This window comes from Hemitrygon akajei, chromosome 18, assembly GCF_048418815.1.
Source record: "Hemitrygon akajei chromosome 18, sHemAka1.3, whole genome shotgun sequence".
NCBI lineage: Eukaryota > Metazoa > Chordata > Chondrichthyes > Myliobatiformes > Dasyatidae > Hemitrygon > Hemitrygon akajei.
The window spans coordinates 38,442,369-38,465,799 of NC_133141.1; the positions used below are offsets into that span (position 1 = coordinate 38,442,369).

The 23,431-nt window shown below is 41.0% G+C and overlaps 1 protein-coding gene across 1 annotated transcript in view; it reads right to left on the reverse strand.

The window, feature by feature from the left end:
- raraa (retinoic acid receptor, alpha a) overlaps positions 1-23,431 on the reverse strand; it is a 397,838-nt gene that overhangs the window by 313,809 nt on the left and 60,598 nt on the right. The window lies entirely within an intron of this gene.

Genomic DNA, 23,431 nt, shown 5'->3' on the forward strand with positions numbered 1-23,431 from the left:
CATTTTAAACTGAGTTTCTAACAGGTGCTGGAATGACATCGAGATTAAAAATTCTTAAATTAATGCTATTTTAGCCACAAATTATCAAGGAGTGCTTTTAAAAGCAAATCTAAGAAATAATTAATCATGCTCGAAATGTTTACTTTGTGCTGGCTCAGGCACAGCAGATTTTGACATTAAGCTGACAGAAATGAAGTTGTACAAGAACAGAACACCTCAAGTTACGTGCAATTTTGGACACAATTTGTGCTAGGCTCACCAATTGTGCCTAAAGCAATATACTGACCATGATCATCTTTATCAGTTCTCAAAAGGCAATAGAGGACGCTAATGGAATAGAATGAAGTAGGTCTGCACGACTATAATCCTAAATGTTGCACATTACCACTTAGTATTAAGTTACGGCCTACACTGGAAGGGATCCTTTGGGGATTAATGCCTATCTACAAATTAATCAGGTAGCCAGATTTTCATTATCTTGCTTACTAATGTACACTGTTTGCATTAGAGCAGTTTGATGGGAATCAGATGACTTGTACTGAATATGTTGCTGCATTTCACAAATTTGCTCCTTTGTAGCATAACTGCACCAGTTAGAACACTACACTGAACATCAGTAACAAAAAGACATTTTCCACAGAACTAGCAGCCACCACAAAAGCCTTTCTCTTTATTTTCGGTTTGGCATGAAACTGCTGATAGGGCACGTGCAAAAAACTAGCATGTACACGTGAAAGCCACCATCAACTTCCTTCCTAACAGCATTTTCATTTCACTGTTTAATACTAATATCATGTTCAAACTCAGATCCACTTTGTGGCTTTGAAGTTAATTTCAGTTCAACAGTAATACATGCAGGTCAGTGGATGTTGAAGCTGATAAACGTTCCAGACCTGCAAATATCTGCTTTTACTTTGATAAAATACAGCTGATTTTAATAGAAGTCAGCACAGCAAAACCATGCCAAAATGTTCTTGTTTACTGTTAATTATTGCCAAATGTGAGGCTCCTTTTGTACTCTAAACTAACATCCACTAAACCTGTCTTAGAGCACTCTGATACTCCATTTATATGACAGACTTGCCTTTGAAGGTAGTTCTACATTATAAACAATGTGCCCTAAGTGCCTCTGGAGGTAAGGAGCATTATTATGCAATGTGGTTTATCTCCTTCCTCCAAAGACAACGTGGGGTGTAGCAAATTTCAGACAAGTTTAATTCAGTATGGCAGTGGGCTGAGTATCCATGCATGTATAAATATGTGAAAATGGACAAAGGCAGAACTGGATTAGATCCAGGTGTGATAGTCAGCACTTTCAAACTGTTCACTGACCCTCACTTGTGAAGAGCAGCCACTGAATATCCCGCAGACCGCTACCAGGACCGGTGAATGCAGATTTGCTGAATTTCTTCCAGCCAGTGTCAGGCTGAAGCAGAGATCAATGGAAGTCAAATGTTTCGGTAGCGCGGTAGTTGTCACCAAGACCAGCAGCCAAATTTCTGGATCAACAATCCAGGCACAACTTCCAAATTCCCTCATAAAATCGGGGGAATTTATATTCAAGCAAGTAAAGCTGGACTTGCCAATGGATCGAGGGCGGCACGCGTGCATAGCGGTTAGCGCAATGCAATTACAGCATCAGCAACACAGATTCAATTCTCGCCGCTGTCTGTAAGGAGTTTGTACCTTCTCCTTGTAATCATACGGGTCCTCCGGGTGCTCCGGTTTCCATCCACATTCCAAAGACATACGAGTTAGGGTTAGTAAGCTGTGGACATGCTATGTGACCCCAGCATATCCTTGGACAGTGTTGGTCGTTGACACAAATGATGCATTTCACTGTATGATTCGGTGTTTCAATGTACTGTACATGTGACAAATAAATCTTTAATTTTTTACCCCCATCTGGTTCACATGTCATTTAGGGGAAGGAAGTCTACTGTCCTTACTCAATTTATGCATCATTTAGGTTTGGCAAACTGTTTGATTCTTACCTGCCTCTTCAGTTCAGGAATAAATAGGGATGAGCAACAAATCCTGGCACTGCCAGTGATGCCCACATCTATGGATGAATAATATCAATAAGTAAATAAGTAAACAGAGGGAACTTTCTGGACTAATTTCAGTTGACAAGAGAAGAGGACATTTTTTGATTTATTCCTAGCTTTTTATAAATCTGGTTCACTGCCTCACCAAGTTCATGTATCTTGCCTTGCAAGTTGGGTGATTTAAAAGACGAAGCAGTTGTGAGGACAGACTAGATGGATTGTTCTTCTTTTTCAGTCCTTCTTTGTCCATTAATACTGAAAGGGCTTGAGGTGCCCTTGATATCATGGCCCAAACAGGAATCCACAGTTGCAGAAGAGAATCATGAAGAAAACCGAAGAGAAAATAGGACGTTTACTTGGCAGTCATATGATTTAAAGAACTGAGCTTCAATAGTTCTAACTGGCCACTTCAGAAGAAAGAAAATCTTGCTTTGATATAGCTCCAGTATGTCATTAGATGCTCCAAAGTACAGTGGATTCCAGTTAATTTGGACACATCAGAAGCAGTACATTTAGCTCAATTAAGCTGCTGCCCCGATTAACCAAGTTTCATGGAAGTATAAAAAGCTATAAAAATAACAAATTAATTTTAACAAAGTAAGAAATTATGTATTTAAAAGGAATATAGAACAAAGTAAAACACTACAAATACTACTACAGTACTATAAAACTTTGTATGGTTATTGATGGAGGAATTCATTCAGTCTACACAATGGACAAAATCAGCATAGACACCTTATGAAGATAATAGACTACCTTCATACAATTCTTTCGACGACTGCATCCTCCAAATCTTCATTTTCATTGTAACATTCAAGATGATTGTCAATACCTTAAAACTTACTTAATTTGCTTAACTAACTTGCTTAAGTAATGAAATTGTTTCAATTTCACTCCCAGCCGTTTTTGCATCTCCAGGTCTGAATGCTTGAAACTGCAGTGAACAAAACACTGAATTGTCTTACTGCCTATTACTTGTCAACTATCATTGACAAAACTCACTGCTTTTTTAACACAAACACAAGCAATTGACTCTTTTTAAAAACTGTTTGCTCTAAGCATAGTGTAATGTCTAACAGCCACACAAGTGCACGTGACTGAAGGCAGTTAGAAACTGTTTGCAGTCTCCTGTCCCAATTAAGTGGCATAGTATCCCAAACAAATGAAGGGAATCCTAGCTATTTTTTTGATTAGTTTTTGTTCCTTAAGAGTTGTCTCAAATAAGTGTCTGTCTGCCCCAATCAACTGATGGCCCAATTAACCAGATTCCACTGTATTGCATTAAAAATTAATATCTTTATAACAGGAGAGTTATTGGAAGGGTCTCATTTTAATGTCTCATCTGAAAGGCCAGCACTTCTTACAGTACAGCATAGTCAAATCCTGCATTCGAGTGTCAATCAAGGCTTTTGTACCACATCTTGCAAGTGGATCTTGAATCCATAATTTCTGATTTAGAGGTGAGAATCTTGCTAACATAGTAAATTAAAAGGAAATTAATCACTCCAAATCTCACAACTCCTTTGCAGTTTTGGAAATCCCATGCAATTACAACTTCAGGATAACCAATACACGTGCCAGTGCAGTATCAACGTTAATTGGTAACATGACATCTTACAACATGTCATGAAAGTAGGCACAGAAGAGATTGTCAGGGGTGAGCTTTTTTTTAATGCAGAAAGTGGTGAGTGCGTGGAATGGACTGCTGGCAACAGTAGTGGAGGCGGATACGATAGCATCTTTCAAGAGACTCCTGGATAGGTACATGGAGCTTAGAAAAGTAGAGGGCTATTGGTAACCCTAGGTAATTTCTAAGGTAAGGACATGTTTGGCACAGTTTTGTGGGCCTTTATTTCTTTCATATTGCCACCACACCCAATAGGAAAATCTATCACATCAATACTCAGTCTAACACCACTTCACAGATAAAACCAGTAGGAAAAGTTACTTTCAAGCTTTAATTCAGTTTTGTTTCTCAGTGAATTAGAAAATGCACTGTTATAAGTCAAGTTAAAAGGGTATCAGTTACTGCCTTAATGAACAATTTCTCTAGTTGCTTGGCTGAAATGAAAAGCCCACAGTCAATGATTGAACCATTGGAACAGATGCAAGTCACTTAATATCTCAAGTATTTTCCACGGTGATCTAGCTGCACCAATGCACTCTCCCACAAAGTTGTCCTAATCTGCAATTTCAAATCAACGTGTGTCTTATCAGATGCTTCCAAGAAAAATATTTTCTTTTGTTCAAATATCAAGGATTACAACTTCATCTGTATCTCGCCATCTCATTCTCACTGTGACCTCTTCAGGTTCCTTCACAAGCTCAAGGAACAGCATTGGGCACATTACAGTCTAGATTCAACACTGAGCTTACTATTCCAAATAATCTGAATTTCCAGCATCCACACTGTTGTCCTTTTATAATTTAAGAAAATAACCATGTTCTCCTATTTACTTCTCTGTTTTTTTCACTGCCATTCCTTTTGTCATTTACTTTACTTTCCTGCAAATTTTATGACATATCTGTCATTCTTTTCCTTTCCCACTTTGTGATTTATTCGGTTTTTCTTTCTCAGTCTTAATGAAATGTTATTGGTCTGAAACATTAACTGCTTGATTCACCACAATTGTCTGGCAAAAGTAAATACAATTCTATTTACAGCAACACACACAAAATGCTGGAGGAAGTCAGCAGGTCAACCAGCATCTATGGAAATGAATAAACAGTCAACGTTTTGGGCTGAGACCCTTCTTCGGGACTGGAAAGGAAGGGGGAAGACACTTGAATAAGAAGGTGGGAAGAGGGGAAGGAGGATAGCTAGAAGGTGATAGGTACAGCCAGGTGGGTAGGAAAGGTACAGGGCTGTAGAGGAAGGAATGTGATAGGAGAGGAGAATGGACCATAGGAGAAAGGGAAGGTGGAGGGGACCCAGGGAGAGATGATAGGCAGGTGAGAAGAGGTAAGAGGTCAGAGTGGGGAATAGAAGAAGAGAGAAGGGGGAGGGAATTCTTTTTACTGGAAGAAGAAATCGATATTCATCCTGTCAGGTTAGAGGCTACCCAGGCTGAATATATAGTGTTACTCCTCCAAGGATGGCCTCATCTTAGCACAAGAGGGGGCCATGGACCAACATAACGGAACTAGAATGGGAGCCGGAATTAAAATATTTGGGAAGTTCCACTTCTGGCAGATACAACGGAGGTGCTATTTTTAGTTTAGATTTCAAGCATCAAGTAGTTTCCTTCTGTTTTAAAACAGCTCTGACCTATAACTCAACTCCACCCATTTGCCCCATTTTTTAAAAAAAACACTGATAATCCTTCATGACAGTTTTTTAAAAATAAACAGTTATAATCCTTCATGTCCTAGTCAGAGCAGATGAATGGGTGGCTGAGAAACTGGTGCAGAGAGCAGGGTTTCAGGTTCTTGGATCATTGAAAACTCTTCTGGGGCAGGGGTGACTTATACAAGAGCGATAGTTTGCAGCTAAATTGGAGAGGAACCAATATCTTGTTCAGGAAATTTACTGGTGGAGTGAATTGGGAGGGTTTAAACGAGTTTGGTCAGAGGATGGGAACTAGAGCACCAGGTCAAACAGTGAGGGGATGTAAGGGCCAGTAAAAACAGGCAGGAGACCTTGTGGGAGTGTATTAAGTTGGAGCAGGGCAAATTACAAGAGCATTAGGCAAGAACTTGGGAGAGAGTTAATTGGAAACAGCTGTTTTTGAGCAAGTCCACATCTGACATGTGGAGGATATTTAAAGACTAACTGCACAGAGTACAGGACAGGCATGTTCCAGTCAGAAGGAAGGACCAGGGTGGCAAGGTAAGAGAACCTGGGATGTTGAGGGAGGTGATGAAGTTAGTCAAGAAGCAAAAGGTAAAGTATATTTATCTCAGGAAGCTAGAATCAAACAGAGCTCTTGAGGATTATAAAGAAGCCAGGAAAGAACTCAAGAAGGGAATTGGGAAAGGGCAAGGCATGTCATATATACATACATCAGGAGCAGAAGGTTAATTAGGGAGAGGGTGGGATCATCAAGGATAAAAGGGAGAACATTTGCTTGGGTGAGGTTCTTAATGAGTACGGTACATAAGTATTTACCAAGAAGGACATGGAGGATAGGGAGATCAGTTCTATGGCATTTCGAGGTAAAAGAGGAAGTAGTATTGGGTCTCTTAAAGAGCATTAAACTGGATAAGTCCCCAGGACCTAATGGGATATACCCCAGGTTATTGAGAGAGACAAGAGAAGAGATTGCTGGGGCCTTGACCAATATCTTTGTGTCCTCTCTAGCCACAGGCGAGGTCCAGGAGGACTGGACTAATGTAGCTAATGTTGTTCCATTTTTCAAGAAGAGAACTAAGGATAATCGTGGAGTCTCACATCAGTTGTAGGGAAGTTACTGGAGCGGCTTCATAGGAATGGGATTTATTAGCATTTGGAAAACCATGGCCGAATTAGGGAGTGCCAGCATAGCTATATGCAGGGCAAGTCATGTCTTACTAACTTGATTGAGTTTTTGAGGTGATAAGAGTGATTGATGAAGGTAGAGCAGTGGTTGAGGCTCAACCAGAAAATTAAGATGCATGGGATCAATGGTGAATTGGCCATTTGGATCCAGAACTGGCTTGCCATGGAAGACAGGGTAGTGGTTGAAGGGAGTTATTCTAGCAGGATGTATGTGATTAATGGTGTTCTGCAGGCATCTGTACTGGGATGTCTAAATGTTTATGATATACTTAAATGACCTGGATGAAAATGTAGATGGGTAAGTTTGCAGATGATATGAAGATTGGTGGTGTTGTGGATAGTGTAGATGACTGGTAAATAATACAGCAGGATGTAGATCAGTTATAGATATGGGTGGAAAAATGGCAGATGTAGCTTAACCCAGGCAAATGTAAAGTGCTGTACCTTGGTAGGTCAAATGTAAAGAAACAGCACGCTGTTAAGGGCAAGATCTGTAACAGTATTGATGAGCAGGGGGACTTTGGGGGCCAAGTTCATGGTTCCCTGGAAGTGACTACACAGGTTGATAGGGTAGTTAAGAAGGCTTGCCTATATTAGTTGAGGCATTGAGTTCAAAAGTCAGGAAGTTATGTTGCTGCTTTATAAAACTCGAGTTTGGCTGCATCTGGAGTATTGCATGCAGTTCTGGTCAACCCTTTATACGAAGGATGTCCATAAGATACAGGAACAGAACTAGGCCACTTGGCCCATCGAGTCTGCTCTGCCATTCCTTCATGGCTGATTTATTATCCCCTCAACCACATTCTCCTGCCTTCTCCCCGTGTCGAGGCTTGGGAGAGGGTGCAGAAGAGGTTCACCAGGATGCTGTCTGGTTTAGAAGTCATGTGCTATAACAAGAGGTTGCACAACATTGAGTTATTTTCTCTGGAGTTGCAGAAGCTGAGGAGAGATCTGATAGAGGTTTATAAGATTATGAGAAGCGCAGATAGAGTAGACAGACAGTATCCTTTTCCAGGGTTGAAGTGTCTAATACCAGAGAGCATGCATTTAAGGTGAGGGGGGTAAGTTCAAAGGAGATGAGAGGACAACAGACATCCCACCCTGCAAAAGCTCATTTCAGGGAGGTAGCACCAATACTTGAGCAGCCTTCCCTGTGCTTAGCCTCCCTAATATGTTGTGGTCCCTAAAAGAAATAAAAGCATAAGGTGTATCCTTATTATATTGTCTTATGCAGAAAATGTGACATTAAAATATGCACTTATATTATATTATCATGGAGTCATTTTTTAAAATTCTATTACAACTTTAAGCAAGTCTACAGGGAGTTTGGCCTCATCACGTAGGACATCAATAGAGTAGCTCCTTAGCAGCTAGCCAGCTAGTTTAAATAACGTTAGCTATGCCAATGAATGAACGAGACCTGTTAAACTCACCTCAACATGTCTTTTACAGTCATTTAACCCACCATGGACAATAGAAAAGTCACTGTTGCAAACAGTGTAGCGAGCAACAATTGATTTCCGGGATATTGTATATAATTTGCGGGCGTCAGGGAGCCGCTATCAATATGCGGGAGACTCCCGGAACTTCCGAGAGAGGTGGGATATCTGGGACAATTTTTTAAAACGTAGAGTGTGGTGGCTGCCTAGAATGCACTGCCTGAGGTGGTGGTAGAGGTAAATATATTAGGGACTTTTAAGAGATGTTTAGATGGGCACATGAATGTGAGGAAAATGGAGGGATATGAACATCACGTAGGCAGAAGGGATTAGTTTAGTTGGCTATTTGATTACTAATTTAATTAGTTCGGCACAATATTGTGAGCTGAAAGGCCTGTTCCTGTGCTGTATTGTTCTATATTCTATGTTCTGTGACCTAGTACAGAACAGGAAAATTCAGGAAGTTAAGAGATTGAAAGACACAGGAAAGTACATAATAAATACAGAAGCAAAATCAATATTCTGACAACCAAATCACAATATCAGTGGTCCAGCTCTTCATCAAATCAGGCAAAATTGAGGAATTATTCCCAAATATCATCTTCTTGTTTGCCACGTTCATCACAGGAAAAGCCTTCCCCACCATTGAGCACATTTACAAGGAGTGCTATCACAAGAAAACAACTTCCATCATCAAAGACCCCCACCCCCACCATCCAGGCCATGCTCTCGTCTCGCTGCTGCCATTGGGAAGGAGCACAGGAGCCCCAGGATCTGCAGCACCAGGAACACTTCAACCATCAGGCTCCTGAACCAGCTTGGGTAACTTCACACTATAACTCCACAACCTATGGACTCACTTTCAAGGTCTCTACTAAGTTTTCTATATTATTTGTTTACTACTTTTATTTATTATTATTGGTTTTTCATGTATTTGCACATTGGTTGTTTGACAGTTTTTGTGTGTGTTTTTTCTTTGATTCCTTTGTATTTCTTTGTTCCTGTGAATGCCCCCAAGAAAATGAATCTTAGTAGTAAATGGTGACGTGTATATACTTTGATAATAAATTTACATTAAGCTTTTGAACTTTGAAGTTGCAAGACTATCTCCTCACATAATAGTGTTGCAATGGTCACTGGAAATCATATGATTGGGAAAGTATGTTATTTAGATGGATTTCAGAGCATCAAGAAAATTTTGTTCAAATATAGACACATGACCTTTGGGGAAAGAGAACTTTTCAAATCTCGCATCACCAAACTGAACCCTACCCTTACTGAAGTACTTTGGGGATCAAAGCTACTACGGTGTGGTGTGTTCTGCAGTTCATAGTTCAATTCTGGCACCATCTGAAAGGACTTTGGAAGTTCTCCCTGTGAACCACATGGGTTTCCTCTGGTTGCTGCAGTATCCTCCCACAGTCCAAAGACGTACTGGTTAGTAGGTTAATTGGTCCCGTAGTCCTGTGATTAGGCTAGTGTTAAATAGGTGGGTTGTTGGGCAGTACAGCTCATTGGGCTGGAAGGGGCCTGTTCCATGCTTACTGTGTACTTGTGTACTTGGCAATGACAGACCATCAGTAATAAAAACACTCAGAAGCATTCACACCAAGGCCTTAATCTATCAATGTGAAATCCGATGAACCACCTGCTGAGTTTGGAAAGTGCAGCAACTATCAAACCCCTGCTGTTTCTGAGCAGATGAAAAGAATTCTAATGTGAACAGTAATAGGAGAAGATAGCATTCTGCATGGCTGCTGATCCAATAACATAGCTGCAAAATTTAATGAATATACAAATAACATTATTTCTCTTATACCTGTAATTTTAATTGGTTACAACTAGGAAAAAAGGATCAAATATTAATGAATTTTTTGAGGAAATCAATGAGCTTGAACATTCACGCTAGCTACACCAACTGTTATAAGAAAAATGAATTCATGACATATAATTAACATTAAATTATTCTCTGGGGTATGATAACTAATGGAGGTTTGCAAACTCCATAGTGACTAGCAAGGGTATATTTTCACACATTAGATTCTGAATCTTCAGTCGAATAAGCAGTCTTCTGCAATCAAACACTGCAAAATATGCAAAGCCAAGAATAAAATTAAAATATTAACAAGGTTAACGTCATTCTTGCATGCAAATTTTGTTTGAAGGAGATGTACAAATAAGTGATGTTTAGCCAATAACTATGGCCTTTGAAACAGCATGATGATAATTTCATGATGATCCACTAGTGCAAAATATAGAGCTGGGCAGGTTCCATACTATAGTTATCATATTCCCCCATTGTCAAAGCTTAGTAACAAGTCAGCTCATTACTAAAGGCACCTATAACTACTTGCACTATTTAAGTATGAATACAATACAAATATACTTTAGAAATTTACACAGACAAATTCACTTCATGATTCTATTACTGGGTAAGCAACTGAATTCAATAATGTCTGGTAGTCCCCATTCGGTTTAAGATGGCACTGCTGAAGATGGGCAACAGCTTACTGGTGGTTCATACAACAAGAAATACCACTAAATGCTTTATTAATAACACTTTTTACTGTGGAAAATTGTGGTAAATAATCACTGCAAACAATGAAGAAGCAAACAAAGACAAGGCTGACTCGAGGGTCAAGGCACGCAAGTGTGATACAAAGTCGGACTGAAGTCGAGGAGAAGTGATCGGAGCGAGGCCGAGGCATATTCAAGATGAAGTCGGGGGTGTGTGAAGTGGAGAAAAGTCAGAGCGGAAGAGTTTTGGAGCCCTTCCACCTAAATCAAGAGCAAGTTTGAATCGATCCAAGTGTTGTACTAATTTGGAAAGGTCGGATGTGGGCTAAAACGTGGCAGCGGGGTCCAGGCACAGAGTGTATTGAAGCGACAGGGCCCAGGTCCTAGTGTGGACAATTTAAACACCAGCCAAATGGATTGAAAAGACATGGGGTCGGGACAGTTCTGCTCGCCTTTCCACAACATTTACTCCACTCTCTGCGGCGCTGAGGCTGTGAGCCTGCTCCGGGCTCCACTGCATGATGGACTGAGGCTGAGGGCTGGCTCCAGGCCGCGTGTCTATGGACTCATTTTAGTTCTGAATGCTGTTGCTTGCTTTTATTGTTTGCATGATTTGTGGGTTTTTTCCTCTGTGCACTGGATGTTTTTACATGCACTGGTCTTTTTTTTAATGGGTTCTTTTGGATTTCTTGTTTGTGGCTGCCTGCAAGGACATGAATCTCAAGGTTCTATAATTTATACATACTTTAAGAATAAATGTACCTTGAACTCCAAATCAAAATGATTAGAACACAGAAATTTTGGTGGATTTAATCCCTATTATTTTCCTTCTTTTCTCATTTTGCCTCGGTTGACTTTTATTCCCCCCCCCCCACCAATCACCCACAAATGGTTTTCCCTTCATTCTGAAATGCATATATATATAAACTTTCAGGGAACCTCTCAACATTGCAGTCTGCTTCAAAAGGCCAGTAATCATACCAGTGCCCAAGAAGAGCAGGGTTAGCTGCCTCAACAACTACCAAACAGTAGCACTCATGTCTACCATTATGAAATGTGTTGAGAGGTTGGTTATGACTAGAATTAACTCCTGTCTGAGCAAGGACTGGTCCCTCTGCCACATCAGGTGGATCTACAGCAAATGCAATCTCACCGTCCCTCCACTCTGCTTTGCAGCATCTAGACAACAACAAAACACACCTACACATAAAGCTGTTGCCTACTAGTTAGTTACAGCTTTGTTTTTAGTACCATCATCCCCTCAGTAATAATCACCATGCTTCTAAACTGGATCTCTATACCTCCTCTCTAAATGGAACCTTGACTTTGTCATTGGAAGACCATAGTTAGTACAGATCGGTAATAACATCTCCCCTTTGCTGCAGGCATATCTCAAGGATGCATGCTTAGCCTGCTGCTCTACTCTCTCTACACTCAAATGCCATTTATAAATTTGCAGATAACACAGTTATTGGTAAAATCTTGAGGCGGTGGACAGGACTGAGCTAAATTAGCTGATTGAGTGGTATTGCAACAACAACAACCTCACACTCAATGTCAGTGAGACCAAGGAATTGATTGTGGACTTTAGAAAGGGGAAATCAAGGGAACACACACCAATCCTCATTGAGGGGTTAACAGTGGAAAGGATGAACAGCTTCAAGTTCTTGGGTGTGAAATCTCCCAGGATCCTTCCTGGGCCCAACACATTGATGCAATTACAAAGAAGCCACACCAGCAGCTATATCTTGTTCAGAGATTGAGGAAATTTGGTATGTCACCAAAGGACTCTTAGCAAATTTCTCTAGATGTAAGGTGGAGAGCATATTGACTGGTTGCATCACAGGGTGGTATGGAAGCTAAAATGCACAGGATTGAAAGAGGCTGCAGAGGGTTGTGGACTAAGCCAGCTCTATCCTGGACACAACCCTACCCACCATGAGGACATCTTAAAGACATGGTGCCTCAAGAAAGCAGTATCCATCATTAAGGACCCTCACCATCTGGGCCATGCCCTCTTCACATTACAACCACTAGGGAGGAGGTACAGGATCCTGAAGACCCACACTCAATGATTCAGGAGTAGCTTTTTCCCCTCTGTCATCATATTTCTAAACGGTCCACGAACACTACCTCATTAGACTCTTTTGCTCTAACTACAATTTTGCTCTAATTAGTAATTTACATTTTTGCACTGTACTGTTAATTCAAAACAATAAATTTAGTGACATTTAAGATAGCTAATAAACCCAATTTGGATATTGAAATGTCCAAGAATCCAAAGTGTTAAAAACCAAACAACTCAAATAACTGTAGTAAATACCTGAGCAGAAAGAGGCCACAACATGCCAACCTTTCAACTGTACCTGACACAAAAATCTCAAACTACAATTAACCTCAGTCTTTGGCTAAAGTTCCAGATTTCCACTCACCTCTACAGTTCAGGAAGCACTTTTATCTTAGAGAAAATATAACCCTTCTCTCCCCTTTCTTATACCAGGAAACAATTTCTAAATATTAAACATGGTAAAATAAAATTACTGATTAATCAATATCCTGCTTCTGCTCAGAGCGATATGTAAGCAATACAGAAATCAGAAATAAGTACAGAACTGTCAATGACAGTATGAGATTGTTGTTTTAGAGCAAGTTTATGAATTCATGCTTCCAGGTATGATGACACAGTTTCAGGATTTTGAGTGTGGAAATCAGTACATCTTGCTAAATAATCTACCAGAGAAAGTAAATCAACAGAAGATCACGCAAGAAGGATTTTTCTGTTAGTTATGTTCAAGTTGCACAAGCTTATAAAATCTCCCCGCTCATCTATACAATTACTAAAAGGTGCAATCCTTGTACTTTTAAACAGCCTGCAATGCAAATTCCTTATTATCGTTCTCATGACCCTGTTTAGCACAATCAACATGCATCTTCCTTGTCTATGAATCTAAACAGTTACTGATCAAATTTGTCTATCTCTTCAAAAAAAAAGTGAATGCTGCTGCTCTGGCACAAACCTAGTGAACAGCTTGAAAATGCGTCAAAGATCAGAAAAGGCAAAAGGAACAACTTACATGAGTACATTTTTATTGGGTATATTAGCTTCCGCCATCTGTTTTGCTGAAGCTAGATATTATCTAATTTGGGAGCATGTTGGGTATGGGCATAAATGCTGGCCTTACCAGCAAAGCCTACATCGCATAAGTTAATATTTAAAAAAGCAATGCTACTCTGGTCCACATGTTATTCAGCATGTGTGTTATCAAGTGTCATCCTACACAGAAACATGGGCATCCTCGTCACATCATTATTCAAAATTTAATAGTCATCTTCAGATGAGTTCAAAGTAAATTTATTATCAAGATATATATATGTTACCATACAATACCCTGAGATTCATTTTCTTGCAGGTATTATAGGAAAAAATACAATATAAATTTATAAAAAAAACTACGCATAAACAGACAAAAACTGACAACCAGTTTGCCAAAAAAGACAAACTGTGCAAATAAAAATGATACTGAGAATGAGTTGTAAAGAGTCACTGAAAATGAGTCTGTTGATTGTAGAATCAGTTCAGAGTAATGGTGATTGAAGTTATCCTCGCTGGTTCTGGAGCCTGATGGTTGTAGGGTAATAACTGTTCCTGAAACTGGTGGCGTGAGAGCTCAGGCTTCTGTGTCTCCTGCCTGATGGTAGTAGTGAGAAGAGAGCATAGCCTGGATGGTGGGGTCTTTGACGATGGATGCTGCTTTCTTGTGGCAGCGCTTCATGTAAATGTACTTAATAGTGGGGATGGCTTTGCCTGTGATGGAGTGGGCTGTATTCTGCAGCCTTTTCTACATGAATGAGAGAGCTAATGGTGATAATAAAACATGTGGAAGTTTCTGAAGAACTGTTTAGCAGACAAAAGCCAAAGTTTGTGTTGAAAATGCCGAATGGACTTCATATTTGGAGATAGGGACACAGAATCCCCAAGTATCTTGTTTTATCTATAAAAAGGGCCTTCAGTTGCACTTGAAAATTAGAATAATACTGATGTCGAGAACCTGAAGTCCATACATCAGGACCACACAAAAGCCCAGTGCAAGCAGTAGGAGCTCGGCCACCCTCTCGGTCAATCAAACACCACCTGCTCATCTCTGAAAGAGCCTACAGTACCCTCTGGAGACATGCTCAACTCCAAGGGATTGCTGAAGAAGAAAATACTGTAACATTACCAAAAGAGCAAATTTGCACAAAGGTCAAGTCTCCAGTATCAATTTCACCTTCAAGCAGGTATAGTCACTCAATTAAACTGGCACCTAGTGGTATTTTATACCCCACACCTGATTGCAGTCACAGTTTGTAAAAGTAATCATGACTCTGCTCAGGAGATACAAATTAAACCAGGTGCAGCCTCCATTTACTTACATTGCTAACCTGTCATTTTAATTCTAGCATATACAAGTTCTAATAAATTAAATTAGAAACCTGTTAGTGTTTGAGAGAGAACAAAAGCAGCTGCTGAAGACAGATGGCTGGCTGTTTAATTAAGACCGAGTGAAATGTTTAAAGAAAGCATGCTTCTTTGTGAACCATCATTGTGATGCAACTTATCAGAAAATATTTTCAAGTTACACTATTATCTAGAAAGCGTCACAGTAATTAAAATCCCACTTTGCTATACTATTATACCACAATCCAACATAAACAAACAGACTTTCAATCCTGTTAGTTACATGCCCAACAATTAAAATAGCAAATTCATGAAGCTTATCATGGTCTGAAACAAAAATAACTTTAAAGAAAATCTGGAAGCTCCTCCAAAACAACGCGTATTAAGCCCCATTAACCCATCAAATATAGTATTTTTTGAAAAATATTTGAACAGAAAAGAGGGGCAAGAATGGGGAAAAAGAATGGAGATAAAAAAAGCGACACTGCGGAGCCTGCGGCCAAGAGGAGTGCAGTGAGCGGCTCTCCTACCCAACCGCGTGCTAGCGAGGTGGACACTGGGCCTTGCTCAGGTGAAGCGGTGAATATGATCGAAATTCTGAAAGAGATAAGGGAGTTCCAGAAAGATATAAAGCAGCAGCTCCGTGATATTATGTCAGAGCTCGCTAACGTCAATCATAAAATAGCGGTGGCAGAGACTCGAATTGAAAAGGTGGAAGATCACGTTCAAAACGTGGAACGGATACTGAGTAAGACAATAAAAATATTAAATCACCAAGAAGGTAAACTGCTTGACCTGGAGGGAAGATCACGGCAGAAAAATATCAGAATCTACAACATTCCTGAAGGAGCGGAGGGCTTGTCTATGACGGAGTTTGTCAGAAAGTTGCTGCAGGACGCGCTGGAGCTTCCCTCGACTACGGAGCTGGAAATCAAGAGAACGCATCGCGTGTTAGTCCCGAAGTCTACCCAAGATAAGCCACGCTCAATAATAATTAAATTCCTTTGGTATAGTACCAAGGCGGAGATTCTACAAAGAGCCTGGGGTAAGAAGAGGGTGTTTTTAGGCGATAAATTAATACATTTCGACCAAGATTACCCACCCGCGGTCCTGCAGAAGCGTAAAAAATACTCTGAAGTAAAGCGAATACTAAAGCAAAACAAGATTAGATTTCAAACTCCGTACCCTGCTAAACTTCAAGTGTTCTATGACAACGGGACGCGGTTGTACCAGACAGTGGAAGAGGCGACTACAGACATGAAGGCCAGAGGGTTGCCCGTCAATGTGATCAAACCGAGGGAAAGCCTGGCAGAGGAATTATCCCGCTCCACTTGGGAAATAGTGCGAGAATCAAGAAGGCAGGAGACGGGAGGAGGCCGAGGGAAATATATCAAGAAGAGACTGGGAGTTTCCCAAAGACAGTCCTCACCCCCTTCAGAAGAGCCATAAGGTTTGGCTAACTTTAAAAATGTTGAGAAGCTTAACCGGAAGCAAAAGTAGATGGTGATATACCTATCTCGAGAAATACTTATTATAATGTGGATTTTATATTACTTAGTTGTTATTCTTTATTCGCTCACTTACACCTTTTCCCCCACCAAAATGAGAATATATATGTGTGTGTGTGTGTGTGTGTGTGTGTGTGTGTGTGTGTGTGTGTATATATATATAGGAGGAGTACACAGGGAAATCTTTTCTGTGTAATGGATTTGTTCACTGACTTTTATGAATACTGCAATGGGGGCCCTCAACTCACAAGTAGGAGGGGTTATCCCCCACAGCTAGACATTTCCTCTAGCTCAACGCAGGGTCAGTTACTAGAGACCTCAGCCTTGGAATCACACATTCGTTGCCATTTTTGTTATTATTTGCGTTTCTTGGTTCTTATTTGTTCAGGGAGTAGATCGATTAAGTTTTATTCTGCTAATTTCAATGATACATTGACTGATAAATACAGATGGCTAAGGACAAGGTAAAATTCATTTCTTTTAATGTCAATGGGCTATTAAATCCAATCAAACGTAATAGAATTTTATCCAAAATGAAAAAAAGAACAAGCCCATGTAGTATATTTACAGGAAACTCATTTAAGTGATAATGAGCATAGAAAACTAAAGAGAATGGGCTTCACTAATTTGTTTTTCTCATCATATAAATCAGGACATAGGAGAGGAGTTGCTATTCTTATCTCAAGTAAGTTAAATTTTGAAAAAGTAAAATTCTGAGACCACAAAGTTTGTATTTTCTTGTCAGAATAAAAGACAAGGATAATAGGTTGAGGGAAACTGCTTTTTGAGATATTGAGGCTCTGGTTAAGAAAAGGAGGTGCCTAGCAGGTAGGAACAAATGAGGTATTTGAAGAGTACAAGAAATGCAAGAGAGCACATAATAAAGAAATCAAGAGGGTTAAAAGAAGGCATGAAATGACTCTGAGAAACAAGGTGAAAGAGAATCCCAAGGGCTTCTACAGATAAATTAAGAGCAAAAGGAGAGCAAGGGACAAAATTAGTATTCTGGAAGATCAGAGTGGTAATCAATGCGTGGAGCCAAAAGAGATGGTGGAGATCTTGAATGGATATTTTGCACCTGCATTTACTCGGGAGATGGACACAAAAGTCTAAAAGAAGTGAGGAGGTGGTGTTAGCTGTCTTGAGGCAAATATGGGTGGATAGATCCCCAGGGCCCAACAAGGTGTCCCCTCGGACCCTCTAGGAGGCTAATGCAGAAATTGCAGAGGCCCTCGCAGAGATATTTAACATGCAAGGTTTCAGCTCATCCTATCCCAAAGGTTTCATGCCAAGAACATATACTCTGCATATGGACACATTTTCCACTGGAGTACTGCATTCAATATTCGAGGGAGGATGTGGAGGCTTTGGAGAAGATGTGGAGTTACCAGGTTGCTGCCTGAATTAGAAGGCAGCTACTATAAGGGATCTGGATCTGAGGGGGTATCTCCACCATCACCATTCCTGGGTATGTACTGTCTCAGCAGCAGGACAGACCTAGCAGGTGATGGCACAGCGGTATACAGTAGAGAGGGAGTTGCCCTGGCAACTCTCAACATTGGCTCTGGACCCCATAAAGTCTCATGGCACCAAGTTAAACATGGGCAAGGAAACCTCCTGCTGATTACCACATACCGTCCTCCCTCAGCTGATGAATCAGTACTTCTCCATGTTCAACAGCACTTGGAGGAGGCATTGAGGGAGGCAAGGGCACAGAATGTACTCTGGGTGGGGACTTCAATGTCTATCACCGGGAGTGGCTCGGTAGTACCACCACAGACCGAGCTGGTCGGGTCCTACTGGACACGGCTACTAGACTGGGACTACAGCAGGTGATGAAGGAACCAACGAGGGGAAAAACACACTTGACCACATTCTCACCAACCTGCCTGCTGTGAAAGTTTCTGTCCATGACAGCATTGGTAGAAATGACCACTGCACAGTATCTGTGGGGACTAAATCCCATCTCCACATTAAAGAAACCCTCCACATTGTTGTGTGGCACTACCACCACACTAAATGGGATAGACTTTGAACAGATCTAGCAGCCCAAGACTGGACATCTATGAGATGCTGTGGGCCATCAGCAGCAGCAGAATTGTACTCAATTACCATCTGTAAACTCATGGCACGGCATATCCCCCCACTCTAACATTACCACCAGGCCAGGGGACCAACCCTGGTTCAATGAAGAGTGCAGATGGGCATGCTGAGAACACCACCAGACATACCTCAATATGAGGCGTTATCCTGGTGAAGTCACAATACAGGACGACTTGCATGCCAAACACCATAGGCAGCAAGTAACAGACAGAGCTAAGTTGTCCCACAACCAACAGATCAGATCTGAGCTCTGTACTCCTGCCACATCCAGCCGTGAATGGTGGTGGACAATCAAACAACTTACTGGAGGAGGAGGCTCCACAAATATCCCCATCCTCAATGATAGAGGAGCCCAGCACACCTGTGCAAAAGGTAAAGCTGAGACATTAGGAACAATCTTCAGCCAGAAGTGCTGAGTAGATGATCCAGCTCCCCAGCATCCCAGATATCAGTATGCAGCCAATCCGATTCACTCCACGTGATAGCTAGAAACAGCCGAAAGCACTGGATACTGCGAAGGTTATGGGCCCAGACAAAATCCCATCAATAGTCCTGAAGACTTGTGTTCCAGAACTTGCCGTGCCACTAGCCAAGCTGTTCCAGTACAGCTACAACACCCACCAGCATTTACCCGGCAATGTGAAAACTGCCCAGGTATGTCCTGTACACAAAAAACAGGACAAGCCCAACCCAGCCAGTTACTGCCCTATCAGCCTACTCTCAATCATCAGCAAAGTAATGGAAGGGGTCACCAACACCTACTTGGCAATAACCTGGTTACAGATGCCCAGTTTGGGTTCCATCAAAGCCACTTAGCTCCTGACCTCATCACTTCCTTGATCCAAGCATGGACCAACGAGCTAAATACCAGAGGTGAGGTGACAGTGATAACCCTCGACATTAAGGCAGCATTTGACCGAGAATGGCATCAAGGTGCCCCAGCTAAAATGGAGTCAATGGGAATTAGGAGGAAAACCCTCCACTGGTTGGAATCGTACCAGACACAAAGGAAGATGGTTGTGGTAGTTGGAGATAATAATCTCATCCTCAGGACATCACTGCAGGAGTTCCTTAGGGAAATGTCCTCAGACCAAACATCTTCAACTGCTTCATCAATGACCTTCCTTCCATCATAAGGTCAGAAGTGGGGATATTTGCAAATGACTGCACAATGGTCTGCACCATTCGTGACTCCTTGGATAGTGAAGCAGTTCACACCCAAATGCAGCAGGACCTGGACAATATCCAGGCTTGGGCTGACAAGTGGCAAGTGACATTCGAGGCATCAAAGTGCCAGGCAATGACCATCTCCAACAAGAGAGGCTCTAACCATCGTCCCTTGACATTCAGTGGCATCACCCTTACTGAATCCCCTACTATCAACATCCTGGAGGTTACCACTGACAGGAAATTGAACTGGTCTAGCCATATGGACACCGTGGTTACCAGAACAGGTCAAAGGCTAGGAATCCTGCAGCATTTAACTCACCTCCCAACACCCCAAAACCTGTCCACTATCTACAAGGCTCAGGTCAGGAGTATAATGGAATACTCATCACTCACCTGAATGAATGCAGCTCCATCAACACTCGAAGGTTGACACCATCCAGTACAAGGCCACCAACTTGATTGGTACCCCTTCCACAAGCATCTAATCCCTCCACCATCGATGAACAGTTGCAGCAGTGTGTACTATTTACAAGATGCACTGCAACAACACACCGAAGTTCCTAAGGCAGCACCTTCCAGATCCACAACCACTACCATCTTGAAGGACGGAGAACAGCGAAAACCTGTGAACATCACCACTTGGAAATTCCCCTCCAAGTCACTCACTGTCCTGACTTGGAAACATATTCCTTCATCGTCGCTGGGTCAAAATCACAGAATTCCCTCCCTAACAGCACTCAGGGACTGCAGTGGTTCAAGACCTTTTCAAGGGCAACTAGGGAATGGGCAATAAATACTGGCTTAGCTGGCAATGCCCATATCTTGTAAATGAATAAATACAAAAGAATAGAAATTTGTAACATTACAAGAAGCATAGATAGATAGCTGATTTCTTTTCCTCAGGGTTGAAATGTCTTATTAGTAGAGGGCATGTATTTAAGGGGAAGGGGGAAAGTTCAAAGGAAATGTGCAGGGCAAGTTTCTTTTTTACATGAGGCGCAATAGGTGCTTGGAAATGCACTGCCAGTGGTGGTGGAGGAGGCAGATATGACAGGAATTTAAGAGGCTCTTGGGTATTCCTAAATTAAATAAATAAATAAAATGCTGTAAATACTCTGCAAGTCAGACAGCATCTGTGGAAAGAGAAACTAATAATATTTCAGCAACACACAAAATGCTGAAAGAACTTAGCAGGTCAGGCAACATCTATGGGGGAGGGGGAATAAATAAAGGGTCTTGGCCCAAATGTTGACTGTTAATTTCCCCTCTTAATGCTGCCTGATCTGCTGAGTTCCTCCAGCATTTTGCATGTGTTGCTCAAGACTTCCAGCATCTGCAAAATTTCTTGTGTTTCTGCTAACAATTTCATGTCAGGGACTCTTCGTCAGAAAATTTTAATGTTATTGTTGAGGACAACAGGAGGTTAATTTCACCAGTCTTCTTAGAAACAGTGCAATGGGACATTTTACACCCACCTGTGAAGGGTGACATCTCTATTTAACAGTTCATCTGGAAGATGGTGCCACCAATATTGCACCACTTCCTCACAAGGTTACTAGTGTGTCAGCCTGTTTTTTTTCGCTCAAGTCTGGGGAGTGAAACTTGAACCTGCAACCTCCTGACTCAAAGGTGAGATTACTGCCAAATGAAACACAGCTGACAAATGGGAAAAAATCTGCACACAGCAAGATTTCACAACTAGTCAAACAAATTTTGTATTTAATCAATTTGCTGATGTCAGCTGAAAGAACATTACACTGGAATGATTTTTTTTAATTTTCAAGAAAGAAACGAACAAACTTTTGACATCTCATCCAATAAACAGTATTTCCAGACAATGTGGAACTCTATTCAATACAAATGTAAGGCTAAGGTTTATGTTTAAGTTCTGCAGAGGGGCACCAACCCACAATCCTCTGACTCAGTAATGAATGTATTGCGACAAAACAGTTTAAAAACCGAACTGAAAAAGACATGGGAAAAATGATGAAATTGTTTTAAACACTTAACTTCAAAATAACCATGACATTGTCTGGATTGAGGGTGTACTAGCTATGTGGAAGGGTTGGACAAACGTAGATCATTTTCTCTGGAGTGGTCAAGGCTGAGGAGCAAACTGACAGAAGCACATAAAATTTGGAGAGATGGGATAGATGGTCATAGTCCTCCCCCTCCCGCTCCCCCCAGGTGGAAATGTCAGACATACATTTAAGGTGAGAGGGGTAAAGTTTAAAAGCAAAGTTTTAAAAAAAACAGAATGTTAGGTGCCTGGAACATGCTGCCAGGAAGAAGGCAAAAGCAGAAATGATATCAACATTAAAAAGACACATGAGCAGGTGGGATAAGAGCTGCACGGACCAAGTGCAGGAAGACAGGATCAGTTAGACTGGCATTATGGTTAGTGTAGGCATGATGGACTGAAGGACGTGCTACTGTGCTGTACAGTTCTAGCGCAGATTTAAATACTTGCAGCTGTAACACTAAGATTTGTGCAAAAGGGAAACTTCAGAAAAGCCAACCCAGATGTTTTGAGATTTGCATTATTCTTTGGTACCCAAAAGGTTAAGGTGATGTAAAGCTGTGGAGAGTGAAAACATTTTTCTTTGGTGACTGATTGAAGCATGTTTTGGACAAAGTGCTCACACATTAAGATACCCTGAACTAAATTCTTTCTCTCTGCCACCTTTGCTGATCCACAACCAAAGTTGAAGGCTCATTCTTGGCATGCATTTCATGAGTTGCACATTGTTTGCATTCTAATCTGTAATCTTTTTTCCCCCTTTCTCAGCCTTCTGGCAACTGACACTTGTTCAACCAAAAAATTCAGTGTTAAACCTTGCCAGCTTGGTTTACAGTCCTAACCATGAAGTCCATGTGTAGCTAGACTAAAATAGTTAAGGAATTACTGACTGTCTATATTATCTCCTGGCTTGGACCTGTGTGCTCCTGACACAGACACAGACAATCAGATAATTCACTTTGTGACAACCTCGATCAATGCTGCTCTTGAACAAAGTAAATTTAATTCTGATCTTAAGTATGATCTCACTTTGTTTCACACTGTTTTAAAAATGTTGAATCCATCAAGAGAGGCAATGTGACAGCTTAGAAAAAGCAGATGATCAGTGTCATATAATTTGAATTTTAAACCACTATGTTGGACCATCAAGCAAACACCAATAACTTTGTTTTCAGACCTGCATATTGCACAAGTCCATCAAATGGTTGAAAACTAGAGTCACACCCATGAAACAGGAAGCAAAACTGACCACAGCAAAATGTGTAGATCAATTCCTTCAGGGGTTTATATGTGACGCTGCCTAGTCTTTCTCCACATCCTGTCTACTTGCACACAATAGTAAAGAGGAACTTAACACTTGAGTGGTTATTTGAAGCTGTTAAAAAAGCGAAAGATCACATTTAATTATTTCAAACAATATGTAACTGATCATGGCTTGAATTCATTTAATAAACTGTAAGGAAAAGTAGTTCAAATTTCAACCATGAGCCTGTGATAATTTACTGTGGCCTACTGAGTTTACTTAACATCGGAGAAAGCACATACAAAGTGTTACAGTTTCTTTGCAAGGGTACAACAGCTCAAGGTAACAGCTGACTGCATCTTCTCAAGGGCATTCAGGGATGAGTAATAAACACCGGGGCAATGCCTGTAACACATTACACAAACGATACTACTACTTGTTAGCAAAAATTGTGTGAATACAAATAAA